Here is a 16,423-nt window from a genome sequence, read left to right as displayed (position 1 = left end):
AACCGCTCAGCGCTCAGTTGAAAACGCTCAGTGCTGAGCTGAAAACGCTCAGTATGATGAATGATTCACTTCGCTCAGTTGAGTGAATAGCTCAATTGAACTAGGTCATTCATGAGCTACACAACTCTAACATACAGTGAATGTCACTTAAAATCGTACACCATCGTAGTCAAATTTTATTCATTAGTTTTAGAAAGTTGATGTTTTGGAAATATTTTAAAATGCTATTTTTATATTGTGTGTGCTATTACGTATCAGAAAATTGGGTATAATTTTAATTGCTCTTATCCACAAATAAAAAAATTGGGTAAGACTTTCAGTGCCCAGAATATCAACGCTTCACTTAAAATCGTAAAGGCACTAAAAAATAGCAAATGATACCCTACAAAGTATTAGGATTATTTAATATTAAAATTTTTTTAATTTTTAAAGTTTTAATTATAATTTAATATAATTGTACGAATTTAAGTGAAATATGAATTTTGTGATGTTCTTTAATTTTCATCAATATTTTTTTAACGAATTGAGGTTTTGTTAACTTTTTTGTTGAAATACATATTTTTTGTTCCAATTAATAAAATGACTTTTAATTTTTTATATAATCGTTGCATATCAACGGCTCTTGGACCAACAAGATCTCCTTCACATTACTTCTTCACATCTAATTTCTGCAATGTGAAGGAGTAGTGGAGCAGATGCTGCCATAGAGTGGTGAAGGTTCCCTTTTGTCCCGGTCCACACTGTGAAATATTTGCATTCCTGTATTATAAATTCCTTTCTTATTATTTTCTGTTGTTTTCTATTTTCTATTTTATTTATAACTAGATGACAACCCCGGCTTCGCCCGGTAGCTATTTACTAATGTTAGTTCTTCAAGTTTCTCCAAAAAATGTCTCTTATTAAGAAAAGTTAGAAGTGAAAAGAAGGCAATATGAATATTAAAAATTAAAATTTCCGATTTTTTAATTTTTTTTCTTTACAGACCATCTCCTGCTAATTTCGAATAGAATAAAAACAAAATCAGCCAAATAGCTCCAGCCGTTCTCTCGTGATGGCATTACATACATGGACCATTTCATTTTTATATGTGTACTAGTTGACCGCCCCACGGTGGCTCATATCTCAATTTCATCGGCCAAAAGTCCAACTTTTTGTTAACTCCGATTTCAAAAATTTTAATGCCATTCAATAGTAAACACATAGAAACTAAGGTAGATAAAAATATTGTCAATTGTGTGCGTGGCATGCTGTTAAAAGTCAAATATTATATAATTTTATAAAAAATGTGATTTTTGTAAATTTGATTAGAAGTAAATTATCATTACTCGCAAACTATTATCGATGATTGGATGATTTTTTTTTGTTATGTGGGTAGGATAATAGTCTTTAAGAACTGGTATGACTTGTCACTGTACCGTTTATACCTGATGTGTTATTAATTTTTTTCTCAGGTACTATATTTTAGTCAAATTTGAATTTCAGTGGAATAAAAGTGCTTAGGGTCAAAAGGGGTTAAACAAATGTTACTACCAGGAGAAAGGTCAAAGTGTCCTCTTTAAGCCTTATTATACTTGTTGACCTCTTTTGACCTGTTCATTTGAATGAAATTACTCCCAAATTTTTTTTCTATTTTTATTTTACCTGTTCATATGACTGTGGAAAAGTACAAGTCGCAGTTTTGAAGATATTGCGATAAAATTTGGTACATACATTTTTTTCGACCCGAGGACGAAGCCTATTGAAAATGACTGAAATCGGTCCATTATTTCACCTATCACCCATACAAATGTTCTACCGAAATTATACTTTATCGGTCGTAAATGGTTAATTTATATAGGTATTAGGGTATTAATTCGATTAATCGAATAATTTCTTACGAATAATTATTCGAACAATTTAAAAATGGACATTTTCGAATAACGAATAATTCGAACAATTTTATGTAGAATAATCGAATAAAACGAATAAATGTTCATATACATATATTTAAATAAGTATAATGACTCACAAAAATTGTATTGTTTCTGAAATTCGACAAATATATAAATATTACTGCAAAAAGTTACAATTCTAAAAACAAATCTTACCAAAATTTTTAACTTAAGACTTGAACCAATGAAAATAAAAGGTACGGAATAAAATATTTGTTATTTAGCTGGCGAAATATTAGAAGAATCGCAATTAATAATCAAAATATTAACTTAGATTAAAGTGGAGTTGAATGTGATTTTGAAACGGTCCACAGAGGGTTGAAATGTACCAAAAGTGGCGATTAATTCAAAAGCTGAACTTTATCTGTTTCAGTCATGTTTGGTATTGGGTTAAAGTGCATTAAATAATACATCACAAACTGCTAAAATTACAGTTGTGAGTAACTTACTTTATTGGCAGTGAGCGGTCAAAGTCAAATAATTTTTACAAATTTTGCGTGCTGTGGTTAAAATTGAAAATTGTGATATTTCGAGAGCTTATATTTTTTGTTAAATCTGTTAAAAGTAGAATATTAAAAATATTAAAATGGAACCATCAACTTCAGGTATTTGAGAACATAAATAAATAATTTTTGGTTAGATAAATGTTTTGAAAATATTTTTTAAGATTTTTTTTAAAGTTCTCCATTATTGGTTTTTTTTTTGTTTAACCTTGTTACGGAACACTAGTAGCTGGCGAGGTTTCCGTCTAGCTCATTAGTTTTCTCAGGAGGTTCCAACCCTTTCCTCACCAACCTCGATCCTTAACAAGAAAACAAAAAAATAAACACAAGAACAAACTGAAACTATATAAAATTGTACCACACACCACATACTTCAGAGACAGATGTTAATCTCTGTTCATGCCCACCCAACCTTGTCGCAACTATATCCACTAAGTTTTCCAGCGACCCAAACTCCATTCCCACTTACCTGTCCATCAATTCCACGAACCTTTACTTAATTAAGCCGACATCATTTTTTTAATATTCAATTTCTCAATAAACATAAAACATTATTTATTAAATTTTTCGAAACTAAAGCAACTAAATATCATATACTAACACTAACTATCAATATAAATAATAATGACAATAAAAAAAACAAAAAAAAATAAACATTACAATAAAAATGATTTTTGGTAGCTCAATGCAACTTTAAAAAAAATATTTCTGTTTTATTCTTATGCTGGATAATATGCTCTTTTGTGAATTTTATCTCCTTTTCTCATATATGTATATATAGAAAAGATATTTTTATTTATAGCTTATATTTTGTATCTGATCACGACTTCTATATCGTATCTTGATCATAAATTCTATTTCCGTATTTCTTTGATTGCAACTTGATATTTTCTTAAACAAAAAGTAACAGCATCGAATTTAATCTATTTCAAGCTATGAATTTTCTTAGATTTTTTTTTGAATTTTTCAATTTTTCAATCTATTGCTCAATTTTAATGATCATACCATAAGACATAAATAAATAAATAAAACTGACAAATAACTTAAACTATAACATTTACTTAACAAGGACAACTAAATAGTTATATGTGGGTTATCACTTCTAACTCACTATAACTCCCTTTTATATCCCATTTTGAGCGCTTTACAGTCCCTATTTATTCCTAAAGGAGCTCCCTGAAGAATATAATATATGAGGCTAATTCTATTTTTTTCTATTTCGCCTTCTTTAACCGTTACTATATTTTTTTTTTGAGTAAGTTTAGTTTGGTCCTTTTACAGATACTATTTTATAATTACAAAACGTATAATTTCTTATTATTTAATAATATAAAACTAATAAAATTTTAAAAATATATCCTACTCTAATTATGAACTACCCTACTGCTTATTTTTCTGAGGTGAATTAATGATTATATTGTTATACTATTATGGCAAAACTTAAGGTTCACGTCTCCACTTTGTCATTTGTGGATCTTGGGTGGCTCTGCATTTGTAGTTGCCACTCGTTTTACAAAACAAATAAAGCACTGTGTTACCTTTATTATCGCACTTTTGGTTTTTACCAGTCTATTAATTTGAATTATGTTTCTTTCCTCTATTGGCCAACATCTATCTCATAATGGTCTTATTAACGTTTCCTTTGGCCTTGCTTCCTAGCCCCAGCAGCCGAGTATTTTATACAAATAGTTTAAAAATGTTATTCCCGGCTGGTACTTTATTGATTTTATACTCAAAATTTTTAATAATTTAGCTAAGAATTTGAAGACTTTGTACGTTTCCTTTCCGTATCAATTTAATTATTTGAACTTTTATCTTTGCTTGCCACTTTTCAACTAAAACACAATCTTCTCGTTTAGTTAAGAAAAATCTCACGACAATATTAACGCTAAAAACTAACAGAATATTCTTACCAACAAAAAGTAAACAAAAAAAAATAACGACAATAAACAAATATACACTCACACAAACGGGTCAACGCACTTATGGCCTTAGCCTTGATATCGCATTTTCAAAAGAGAAACTATAAAGGTCGGTAATTCTCTTCCTTCAGCTTTATCTGGTAACTTTCCTACTTGGTACCACTAAAAAAAAGAAAGGAATCTTACTAGGCAACCCTGCACTACATACATCCCACACATTGACATTTCTCAGAAACATCAAAAACAAACCAAAACAATACAACAGAGCTAAAATTCAAACAATTTTAAAACAATTAAAAAATAAGTTAGATATATATCTAAATTTTAACAGTGCAATAAAGTTTAATAAGCAATGTAATGAAGACACATTCCCCTATACTACAAGAAGATGGGCCTGATTGGTGTTGGCGTTTTCAACATTTTGTGGCCAAATAACTCCCTGCCTGTTTTTGTGAGTATTTATGTTACTGAAGAAATAATAAAAATGAAAATTTCCAATTTCATATCATCTTCTACCAATGCCAATAAACAAATCCTATCAATAATAACCTCCGGTCCTATAAAGAAGAGTATGCACATCCTGCAATAAACCCCAGCCGCAACAACCTTTTTTCTAAAATGCTGTGTTTTTATGTGCTTATAATAACTCATTAATAAAAAAATATAATATTTTAAAACTACGGCTTCTATGAATTAATCGCCACTTTGGGTACCAATCAACCCACTGTGCGGTCGTCGAAAGTGATATTGAGGATGACATTTATAATGATTACATTGAAATAGATGAAGGCCATGATCTTAAAATATATGTATATAAGTGATGTTATTAACCGCGTACGTAAGTGTTGTAATATATTTAATAAATCCAATGATAAACACAAATATTGCAAACTAACGTTTTGTTGCAAGAAAAGCATGGAGTTCGTCTTATACATGATTTTGAACATCTTTGTCTATTATGGTAATAAACTCTTTGCGTATTTGTAAATGCGTCAATCATGCACTGCCTGACTTCAAAATAAACCACGTTCACTGACAATGATATCAAACTTTGGACAGATTCCCTTTATTGTGTAATTCCCCAAGACCACTTTATTAAGCAAAGATTCAGCAACGTTGATAGAGCTTGATGTATACTACAATTTGTTATACATAATTTAGAAATAGTGAATAATTAATTTACTAAAGAATTAGTTACTCAATTTAAAACCCGAATTAATGAACGACATATACAAGTTCTTAATACGTTTATAATGTATTTGAATTCAGGATCATGTCCAACTAGCTCAAATTTTTTAAAGCATAGCTCCAAAATGGAAACTGAAGGGTTTGCTAGTCAATTGTTTTGTAAATTTTTCGGGAGTTAATCTGATCAGAATATTTATGTTGAAAATTTAATGATGGACTTTGTTTTCGAATGTTTTTTAACATTATCAATACTTTAATTGTTAACTTTAACGTTATTTTTTGTTTTTCTTTAACAATAAAATATTAAAAAACCGACATCAAAACTTCATTCTTTACTTTTTTAAACAAATTTAAATTATTAGAATAATTCGATTAATTTTAAACGTGTGATCGAACTATTCGAACAAGTTAAAATCTCTTATTCGAATTATTCGTTTTATTCGAACAAGAGATAAATCTAATAATTCGAATACCCTAATAGGTATGTACACACATTTTGCTCCAAATAAGTTTTATATAAACTGAATTAATGTCACCTAATTTTATGATGATCTGTCCATAATTAGTTATATCTCCCATACAAGGCCCGCTTCCAAAAATCACTTTAACGAGCATAAATCTCTTAAAAATGCTTGGTATAAACACAAAATTCAACAGAAATAACTACAATATAGACATAAATCACATGACCTAATTTCATGGCGATCGGTCCATAATTAGTCATAGCTCCCATATAAGACCCGCTTCCGAAAATCACGTTAACGAGCATAAATCTCTTAAAAATATTGGTATAAACACAAAATTCAACATAAATGGCTTACATATAGACATAAATCATACGACCTAATTTCATGCCGATCGGTCCATAATTAGTCATAGCTCCCATATAATGCCCTCTTCAGAAAATCATTCACGAAAATAAATTATAGTGTAGGGTACTATATGGTCGAGCTTGGTCGAACATGCTTCCTTACTTGTTTTTATCTGCTTGCATACTAAATGCTATAAAAAATTAAAAGTTCAACTTTAACCTTTACCTTAAATTGCTCAACATCTGCTGAATCGATTTTAATAAAATTAAAACTTAAGAAAAATTCGAGAAATTATCTGTCCATCAAAAAAAAATTTCTAAAATATCTCTAGCCGTTCAAAAGTTACAGAGTTTTGGCCGATGAAAAACGATAATGAGCCACTGTGCGCCCCGGTAGCCTCGACCGGTAGCATTTACTAATGTTAGTTCGTCAAGTTTCTCCAACCCTGCCTGTTCTTATTTATTTCTTTTTCATTTCACTTTCCTAAACAATATAGTTTTGAATCTAGTAATTTATGTTTAGTGTTTTCAATATTTGAAATATTGTAATAAAATTTTTCACTCTGATTTTTATATTCAAACAAACACAACGTATTGTTTTTAATTCCCAAGAGGTTATAGGCCCAGCTACCTATAAAATTAATAATTCAACAACGGCCTCACATCCTTGTTGAAGAATCCTAGTTAAATTGGAGAAAAGAGTCACTGAAGATGGCAGGAAACAGTTTCAAGATCGATTCACTTGGACGTGATAATTTCGATACATGGAAAATACAGATGCAGGCATTGTTAATCAAGAACAACACATGGAAATATGTAACCGGAGACTTTCAAAAGCCACAATCCCCAGCTCAAAAGGTAACAGAATGGGAAACTGGCGACGCTAATGCGAAAACGGATTTAATACTGGTATCTCCATCACAATTAAAACATTGTGAAACTTCTGAATATATATGGGATAAAATGCACAGTATCTATGATTCATGTGGTCCTGCAAGAACTGCAATGTTGTTGTGAATGTATGAAAGAATTAAGTATCCTAATCCTGTATAGCATCCCCGAAGAATATGAATCCTTGCTTATAGCTATAGAAACCCAAGAAACATTAATGTCCCCCGAAACCCTTATGATAAAATTACTTGAAGAGTAAGTGAAAATAATAACGATGCTTTGATGGTGAAGAAATATAACAAAGACAAGAATCAAACATCGGGTAAGAAAATGTTCAAGTACAAGCGCTACAATTGTGGTAAAATTGGCCATAAAGCCAATGAATGTAAGTCAAAACCAAACAAAAATAACGAGAAAAACCCAAATAACCCTGAAAATGTGAAATCTGTTGCTTTTCACGTAAGTAATTCTAATGAAGAATGGTGTTTAGATTCAGGATCTTCGTCGCACATGACATCAAATAAAGGAAAATTCCAGAATTTAGAACATACTAAAAATAAAACCGTTTATTTGGCAAATAATAACTCTACAAATATTTCAGGCATTGGCACAGTTGAGATAAGAGCTAATGACAATTATTCTGTAAAGCTTGAGAATACACTTTTTGTGCCAGATCTACGATCTAATCTTCTATCAGTATCAAAAATTACACAAAATGGATATGAAGTCTATTTCAAGAAAAATTAAGCAATCGTTGTAAATTCTAAAGATGGTGAAAAGATCCTGTCAGCTTATAGGAAGAATGATTTATACTACGTTTCTGAAAAGATTGAAGAATGTAAAATAGCAAACGAACCCACAACAATAGAAGATTGGCATGAGTGTTTTGGACACCTAAACGAGAAAGATCTCAAGAATTTAGTTCGTCAAGATAAGGTAATAGGAATGAACATTAATTTGAATGAGAAACTACCAACATGCGAGGTATGTATTCAAAGAAAACTTTCCCAACGACTATTTAAAGAATCTGAAACAAAATCAGCACAAGTTTTGGAACTGATACATAGCGACGTTTGTGGTCCTGTGCGTAATAACTCATTAGGAGGAAGTAAATATTTTGTTGCTTTTATAGACGATAAAAGTCGTTGGTGTGAGGTGTACTTCATCAAGACAAAGGCCGAAGTTTTAGAGAAATTCATCGAATTCAAGAATATGGTGAAAAAACAGAAAGGGAAAGCTATAAAAATCTAATTTTGAAGAATCAAGGTATAAAGCACGAGTTCACAGTCGATTATACACCCCAGCAAAATGGAATTGCTGAGCGGAAAAATCGCACACTAGTAGAGATGGCTAGGTGCATGATGATCAAGTCAAAGTTATCCCCTGGATTTTGGGCTGAAGCCATACAGACAGCCAATTATATTCGTAACCGTTGCAATTCTCGTAGTATTGATGGAGAAACTCCATTCAAAATATGGACTGGTAGAATTCCAAATGTTAAATATTTTAGAAAATTTGGAACTGTAGCTTATGTTCTAGACAAGAAACCCGGTAAAGGTAAATTTAATCCTAAATCTAAAAAATGTGTATTTGTACAATCTAAAGCATATAGATTGTGGAATCCGGAACAGAGAAAATTAATTAAAAGTGGAGATGTTAAATTTACCGAAAATTTTGAAAATGAATCCGATTATACCGATTTTATTGATGACGAAATCTGGAAGATCAATGATGAAAATCGAAATGAACAGGTAAATAGTTTGGAAATAGAACAAAATGAAAACCTCGAACAACAAGTGAAAAATGAATCTACCCAATACAATGAATTTGACGTAGTAGAAATAGCCGGAATTGCTCAAATAAACGATCCACCAAATGTGAAAAAAGCTTTAGAGTCAAAGGCATCCAATTAATGGAAACAAGCTATGAAAGTTTGCTGCAGTTGTAACACCCAAGCCTCTAAAAATTATTCCTCCTAGGAAAACTATATTTGCCACACGCTTTGCTCAAGATACATCCGTAAATGATGTGGATTTCCATATTAGGACAAATCTTTGCACTGAATTATACAATGATATCCAAATATATAAGATTAACGCCCGTAATAGAGCATCATTTACGATTATTGTTCCTGAGAGTATTTTTGACCGATTAGTACATCCAAATTTTTGGCCAAAAAATACAATTGTTCGTCAATTTATTTATCGTGAAGACAACAATGTTACTCTTCCTAAGGCTGCTGATTACAATCCAAAAAACTAATTGAATCGAGTAAACCGTTAAATGCTAAATGTAGACTTGACCAATCTAATCTTACATTAATCTCTATCGGTTATCAGAATGTTCGTGGCATGAATACAAAATTAAAGTCATTTTATCTTCAAAGATTCGACATTGAACATAACATCATAGTTCTAACTGAAACATGGCTCCGTGATAAACCTGAGAAGAGGATCCACAATTCCGAAATAATGTGCAATAAATTCCAAATTTATAGACGCGATAGAGTTGGTAAGGAAGGCGGCGGAGTTTTGATTGCCGTCTCAACTCTTTTTCCTTCAGAAGAAATAATCCTTAATGATGTCCAAGATATCGAATTCATCGCTACATGTGTCAAAACTAAATTTAGGACTGTATTTATCACATGCTCTTATATTCCTCCTACGTCAAGTATCCACATATATGAACTACACGCTACAGCGATAAAGCTCGTAGTAAAACTATCCAAACCTGATGACATGATTATTGTTCTAGGAGACTTTAATATGCCGAACATAATGTGGTGTAAAACTCCTGATTCTTACTTTTTAAGTCCATCAATAAATTCCGAATCAAATGTAGACCTATTAGATTCCATTGCAGATTTGGCACTTTTTCAAATAAATAGCATACCGAATTCATTAGGAAAACTACTGGATTTAGTGTTTGTAGATCAACCTGATGAATTTAATGTACAACGCATTAATCCTTTATCTACACCAGAAGATGCTTACCATCCTACTATTGAAATTAGTGCATATTTAAAAACTCAAGTATCGGCAAAACCTGCTCTAAATGATGAAAAGGTCTTTGACTTTAAGAAAGCTGATTACTCCAAATTAAATCACCTACTCTCAACGGAAAATTGGTTCGAAATTTAAGTCCCCATAACATTGATCTAATTCTAAATCAATTTTATGATGGCTTATTTAAATGTTTTAAATCATCTATTCCAATGATGAAGAAAATAATTCCGAATGGTCCTCCTTGGAACACCACGCAGCTTACGAGTTTAAAGAATTTGAAAAATAAACATTATAAAAAATACAGGAAATCTGGTCTATCAACTGATTACGCGAGATACTCAGTATCCAGATCAGCTTACAATTTAGCAAATATCCAATGTTACAATAAATATATTTTTAAAGTAAGGAGAAATTTCAAAAATAATCCTAAATCATTCTATCAGTTCGTCAATTCGAAACGTCGAGTATCTGGATATCCATCTATGATGAAATTTGGTGACATAGAATCTTCAAATGATTCGGAGATTTGTGACATGTTTGCTGACTTCTTTTCCTCTTCGTATTCTAATAAGAGCTTGAATCAATTATCTAATTATCCGTATCCAATATTTGAAACGACTCAAATAAATTGTCCAGCAATACATACATCAACTGTTATGACAGCTATACGGAAATTAAAATTTTCAGATAAATATGGTCCCAATGGTGTCCCGAGTTGTGTTCTTATGAAGTGTTTATATCCGTTTGTATTGCCCTTAACATACTTATTTAACACATCACTTTCCAATGGTTATTTTCCTGATTTCTGGAAAAAATCATATATTATTCCTTTGTTCAAATCCGGAAGCAGATACAATATTTCTAATTATAGAGGTATAGCTAAATTGAGTGTTATTCCTAAACTTTTTGAGAAAATAGTAACTGAAACATTATCACATCAAGTTGCATCATTTCTATCTCCATTCCAGCACGGATTTAGAAAAGGTTGTTCAGCTACCGCTAATTTATTGGAATTTACAACTTCAGTGATAACATCTTTTTATTCCAGCTTACAAACTGACACTATCTATACGGATTTCAGTAAGGCATTCGATAAAGTGAATCATGATCTTCTTCTGTATAAATTAGACAAACTTGGACTTTCACCTGTATTTCTCAAATGGATTTCCACATATTTGAAAACCAGACATCAATGTGTATTGTTCAGAGACTATAAATCAAAAAATATTCCAGTTATATCTGGTGTTCCTCAAGGTAGTCATTTGGGTCCAGTATTATTTCTAATATTCATTAATGATCTACCATCCTGTATTAAGAATTCCAAAATGTTAATGTATGCCGATGATGTTAAGCTCTTCCTTAGCTTAAATCAATCTAACCAATCCTTACTTCAAGCTGATCTGGATAATTTCAACCAATGGTGTAATAAGAATTTAATGGATCTGAATTTTAAAAAATGTAAACAAATGACATTCTACAGACGAAGTCCAGTAATCTGTAGATACTCGATCAATGATCATCAACTTGATAAAGTTGAGATATTCCTTGATCTTGGCGTATTACTTGATAATAAATTATGTTTTAACTCTCACATTTCACAAACTATTAACAAAGCCAAAGGGGTATTAGGTTTCATCAAACGCTGGGGAAAAGAGTTTGATGATCCTTATGTCACAAAGCAATTGTTTACGTCACTTGTGAGACCAATTTTGGAATATGCTAGTGTTGTCTGGGATCCGCAGTACGATACCTATATAAGGAAAATTGAATCCGTCCAAAAACAATTTCTTTTATTTTGCCTTCGCAAACTCCCATGGAATTCAAACATTAATTTACCATCATATGAAAGTCGATTAGCACTCATAAAACTCCCTACTCTAAAAAGTAGAAGAATATATATGAATATCTCATTCATGGTTAATTTACTGAATGGAACAACTAATTCGGAATTCCTACTTCGTAAAATCGAATTCATAGTTCCAAATCGACCAACAAGGAATTATATCCCACTTAAGATCCAATATTTCCGTTCAAATTATGCAAACTTTGATCCAATGCGTAGAGTTAGTGCTCAATTCAATAACTTCTATCATCTTATTGACTATTCGACTGATCCTAACGTCATCAAACGGAGTATTCATTTATTAAACTGATGACATTTAAACTTTGTATTTTTAAATTATACTATAGTAAATACATTTTAATTAAGATTTAAGAATTATGCTAGCCTGTAAGAAATTGTAATTTCATTGGCGATTTAAAAATAAAAAAAAAAATAAAAAAAAAAAAAAAAAAAAAAGTGGAGTAAGCTGCTTTGATGAAGAATAAAACGTGGATAGTTGTCGATAGACCTAAAGAGAAGATAATTGTGAAATCAAAATGGATTTTAAGAACAAAATATAAGCCTGATGGAACAGTTGATAAAAGAAAACCGAGGTTTGTAGCACAAGGTTTTACTCAAGTTCCTGGAATAGGTTATTCAGAAACATACGCTCCAGTTGCAAGAATTTCATCAATTATACTTGTAATAGCTCTAGCATCACAGTTAAATCTCAAAGTTCATCAATTAGACTTTGTCAGCGCGTATTTAAATGGTGAGTCAATTCAATACAAATTTTGGAAAAGATCATATTTTGTCATTTACAACTATAACCAAGGTGCTGGTAAATTATGCAAAAATCCAGTGTTTCATAATAGAACCAAACATGTTGACATCCGTCATCATTTCGTTCGGGAAACCATTGAGAGAGGAGATATTAATATTCAATACTTACCTACAGATGAAATGCCAGCAGATGTGTTAACGAAAGCTCTATATAAACCAAAACACATACAATGATGTAATCTAATGGGTCTCAAATCTATCTATCTATTTATTACAGTAGACTGGACTCAAAAAAGCCGGATCTCCTGAAAATTTCGAATCGAATAAAAAAAATCATAGCTATATGATATAGCTACAGCTAACTTCATGTTAGAAAATGTGGATGAGATACTCAACAAAAACTGCACATACATGAAACAAGTACCTTTTTCCATTCCTCTTTCCCCTTTAATCAACAAACTCAAATGTTTTGCAGCAAATGTTTCACAGTATGGACGGGGACTCTATCACCATGGTATGGATCATAGACGACAGTAACGCCCACATCTTCTGGATCCGTGTCCAGAAGAGCGTATTCGTCCTCCAACAATTCCAGAGTTTGATTGTGTCTCCATGTCGTCTTCCTGGTTAGCGGGGTCGTCAATGTTAGTGCAGTACATATCTTGCGGACTTCCGGTTGATCACCAAAAGTGAGAACTTGGGATGGACCGGGATTCTCTCTCAGAATCTTCAAGTACACTTCCAGCATTTTTGAGGAATGATACATCATTTGCGCTTCTATCGATAATGGCTTCAGCCAATCGGCCCTTATGCCAACCTAAATCAGACAATTCGTCGACTGATTTGGATCCATCTCTATCGATTATATGCAGGGCACGCCTTTAAATGAAAGACCTCGTGGCTAGATATTTGCGAGTTGGGGGATTTTAAAATGCCGTAATGTCATTGTGTTCGTAGTGTCCGATAAATGGGTTTTTGTTTGCTGATTGCCAGCGAGGGCTAATGTAGCTTTGGAAGTGCTTAGTATGATACCAAGGGTACCTGGTTGCCTTTAACATAACTGTCACCAGAAGGTTGGACAGTTGGTTGTTTGCAATTGACCAGAATAGGTTTCGTGCTTATCTCTTGCGGTTGATTGTGTTTTGTTTCATAAGGTTCCCACGAGAACTCCACACGAGGATTGCGGAAGAACCTTTCTTTTTACTCGTTCGAAAAAAATAAACATAAATCAAATTCGATTTTGAAGCATGCATAAGAAGAATAATCGGTAGCTTTCTCTTAAAAATGCTTCATTGTCTTCATACAAATTCAGTTCAGTATTTGATGCAGATTGTTTTGCGAAAATCCAACAACATTTTTTTTAAATTACTTATAAACTTTTATGTTTTTATTTTTGTTAAATCATCGATAAAACAAATCGTTACCTTAAAATTCGGATGTCGTATATAGCAATAGTTAACTTTTCAACAGACGGTTTTTAATGTTTAACATTAAATTTCTTCAAAATGGCCCTACGGATTCTCTCCAGTTTTGGATTGAATATAACTGAAATATTTTATTATCATAATCCTACACAGAGAAAACAGATTCGTGATAGCAACCGAATTTGTTGCCAATCGAATGATTCGGTTGCACACATAGAATTTTTCAGTTCTAACAACAGAAAGTCAGTTGATAAAGAAGAATTTCAGTTGAAGCAACCAAACTTTAGTTACCCCTTCCAAAATATTGTAGCCACAACTGTAAAATTCGGTCACTAAGACAGAATCATTCGATTGGCAACAAATTCGGTTGCTATCACGAATCTGTTTTCTCTGTGTAAGTCAAATTTATTCTAATTATAATTAGAAAGGCGTTATTACCCTGTTTGCTTCAGAATACATTTAGCGTATGTTACATTTTTTCACAACAAGTTATTTTCTTTGAACATACGACAAAAAGCCCACTGTAAGTACACACACAGAAAACAGATTGGTTGGAAATCGGTTGTTATTGTTAAAAGTTGACTATGGAATTTGTATTACAATTTAAAATATTTTCAATACAACAGAATTTATGATTTTATAACTGTAAATAGGTTATTGTTATGGAATCTAGGTTTCCACAATAGCAAAGCTAGTTACTTCAACCAATTCGTCTTTTAATTAAATTATTCTGACTAAATCGAATATGACGACTAAAATAAATTTACCATTATAGTTTTCAATAAAAACAATATGGTATTGAGAATAAAAATAATGGGTATAGCCATTGTAGAATTAGCAAGGTACAATTATTAGAAAGTATGTTCTCAATTATACATTCCCTATAACGTCAAACAAAAGAAAATAAAAAATATAAAAAGGAAATGCCAAAAAAAAAATTATTGAATTTAAATTTTTATTACAAAAATTTACTAACAATTGAAGAAAAACTATATTTTTTAATAAGTGTGTATAATTTCAGTTAAAACGTAACAAATTTAAAAAATATCGCGGTAACAAATTAAAAAAAGTTAAGTGATTAAATACATAGTTTGACGTTTTAGGGGTGAACATTGGAAACTCTCTCTAATAATTGTACCTGGTAACTGATTGTACCATGGGGTATAGCAACAGTTGTTTAAATATAATTCAGTTGTCAGCTACAATAAAGAATTATAAATTGTACAGATATACGAAATTTAGTTTCTGTAAACGACAATAAACATTTAATGATAATTCGGTGATCTTAACTTCCAATAGGAAATTGTGGCAATCATTTGGTGCTTGATAATAGTCTGACATATAAAATTAAATAAATAAATAAAATTATATAAAATATTTATTGAACAAATATGAATATTTTGAAAAATATATATGTACATATGTATGTACTACATACATGTAATAAATTAAATTATTATATTGGAGAACACTTATTAAGATCGGACATCGCCATAAAAGTGTAAGTTCAGTACATGTTATTTATATGCTCTAAGTTAATACGTAAAGTAATTACATGTATCATTTTCAGGAGGGTAAACTAATGGGAATAGGAATAGAAAGCCAAGCAGCATTGCTAAAAATTTGTAGACAAGAATTTTCAGTTCAATAACTAAATTGTACATTGAAGTTTCATTCCAAAATATATACATTTTGGTTTATGTGTTAAGAATTTAGTGGAAAATTCATCACCGTTCCAAATATTCTTTCAAATCCAAATATTTAATGGATAGAACAGGATTGAAACATATTAGCAAAATCAACATATCTGAAAATGTTAAAATTATGCACAGAGAAAACAGATTCGTCGTTGCAACCGAATTTGTCCCCAATCGAATTATGTCGGTTGTATGTACTATTCATATGAATCAGTTGGAACTACTGAATATTTTCGTTAGACGCAAATATATGTGTGACTTTTCCTTTCACACAAGGTGCCCTGCAGGAAATGTCAATAGTGAATCTGTACTGACTTACTATTGACACAGTCACCAGTACTAGTGACTTATTATACCCCAGACAATGCTATTTGCTATAGACATTTAACATGTGCTTGTCATTGAGAATGAACTACTGACTTCGGCACTATAGACTATGTAGTTCT

General features: G+C 31.3%; 1 protein-coding gene across 4 annotated transcripts in view; it reads left to right on the top strand.

Moving 5' to 3' along the window:
* Positions 1 to 16,423, top strand: part of LOC135952102 (uncharacterized) — a 54,414-nt gene that overhangs the window by 13,986 nt on the left and 24,005 nt on the right. The window lies entirely within an intron of this gene.

The sequence above is a fragment of the Calliphora vicina genome, chromosome 2, assembly GCF_958450345.1.
Source record: "Calliphora vicina chromosome 2, idCalVici1.1, whole genome shotgun sequence".
NCBI classification, from domain to species: Eukaryota; Metazoa; Arthropoda; class Insecta; order Diptera; family Calliphoridae; genus Calliphora; species Calliphora vicina.
The sequence above is the reverse complement of the archived record's forward strand: the minus strand, read 5'-3'. Positions and strand labels throughout refer to the sequence as shown.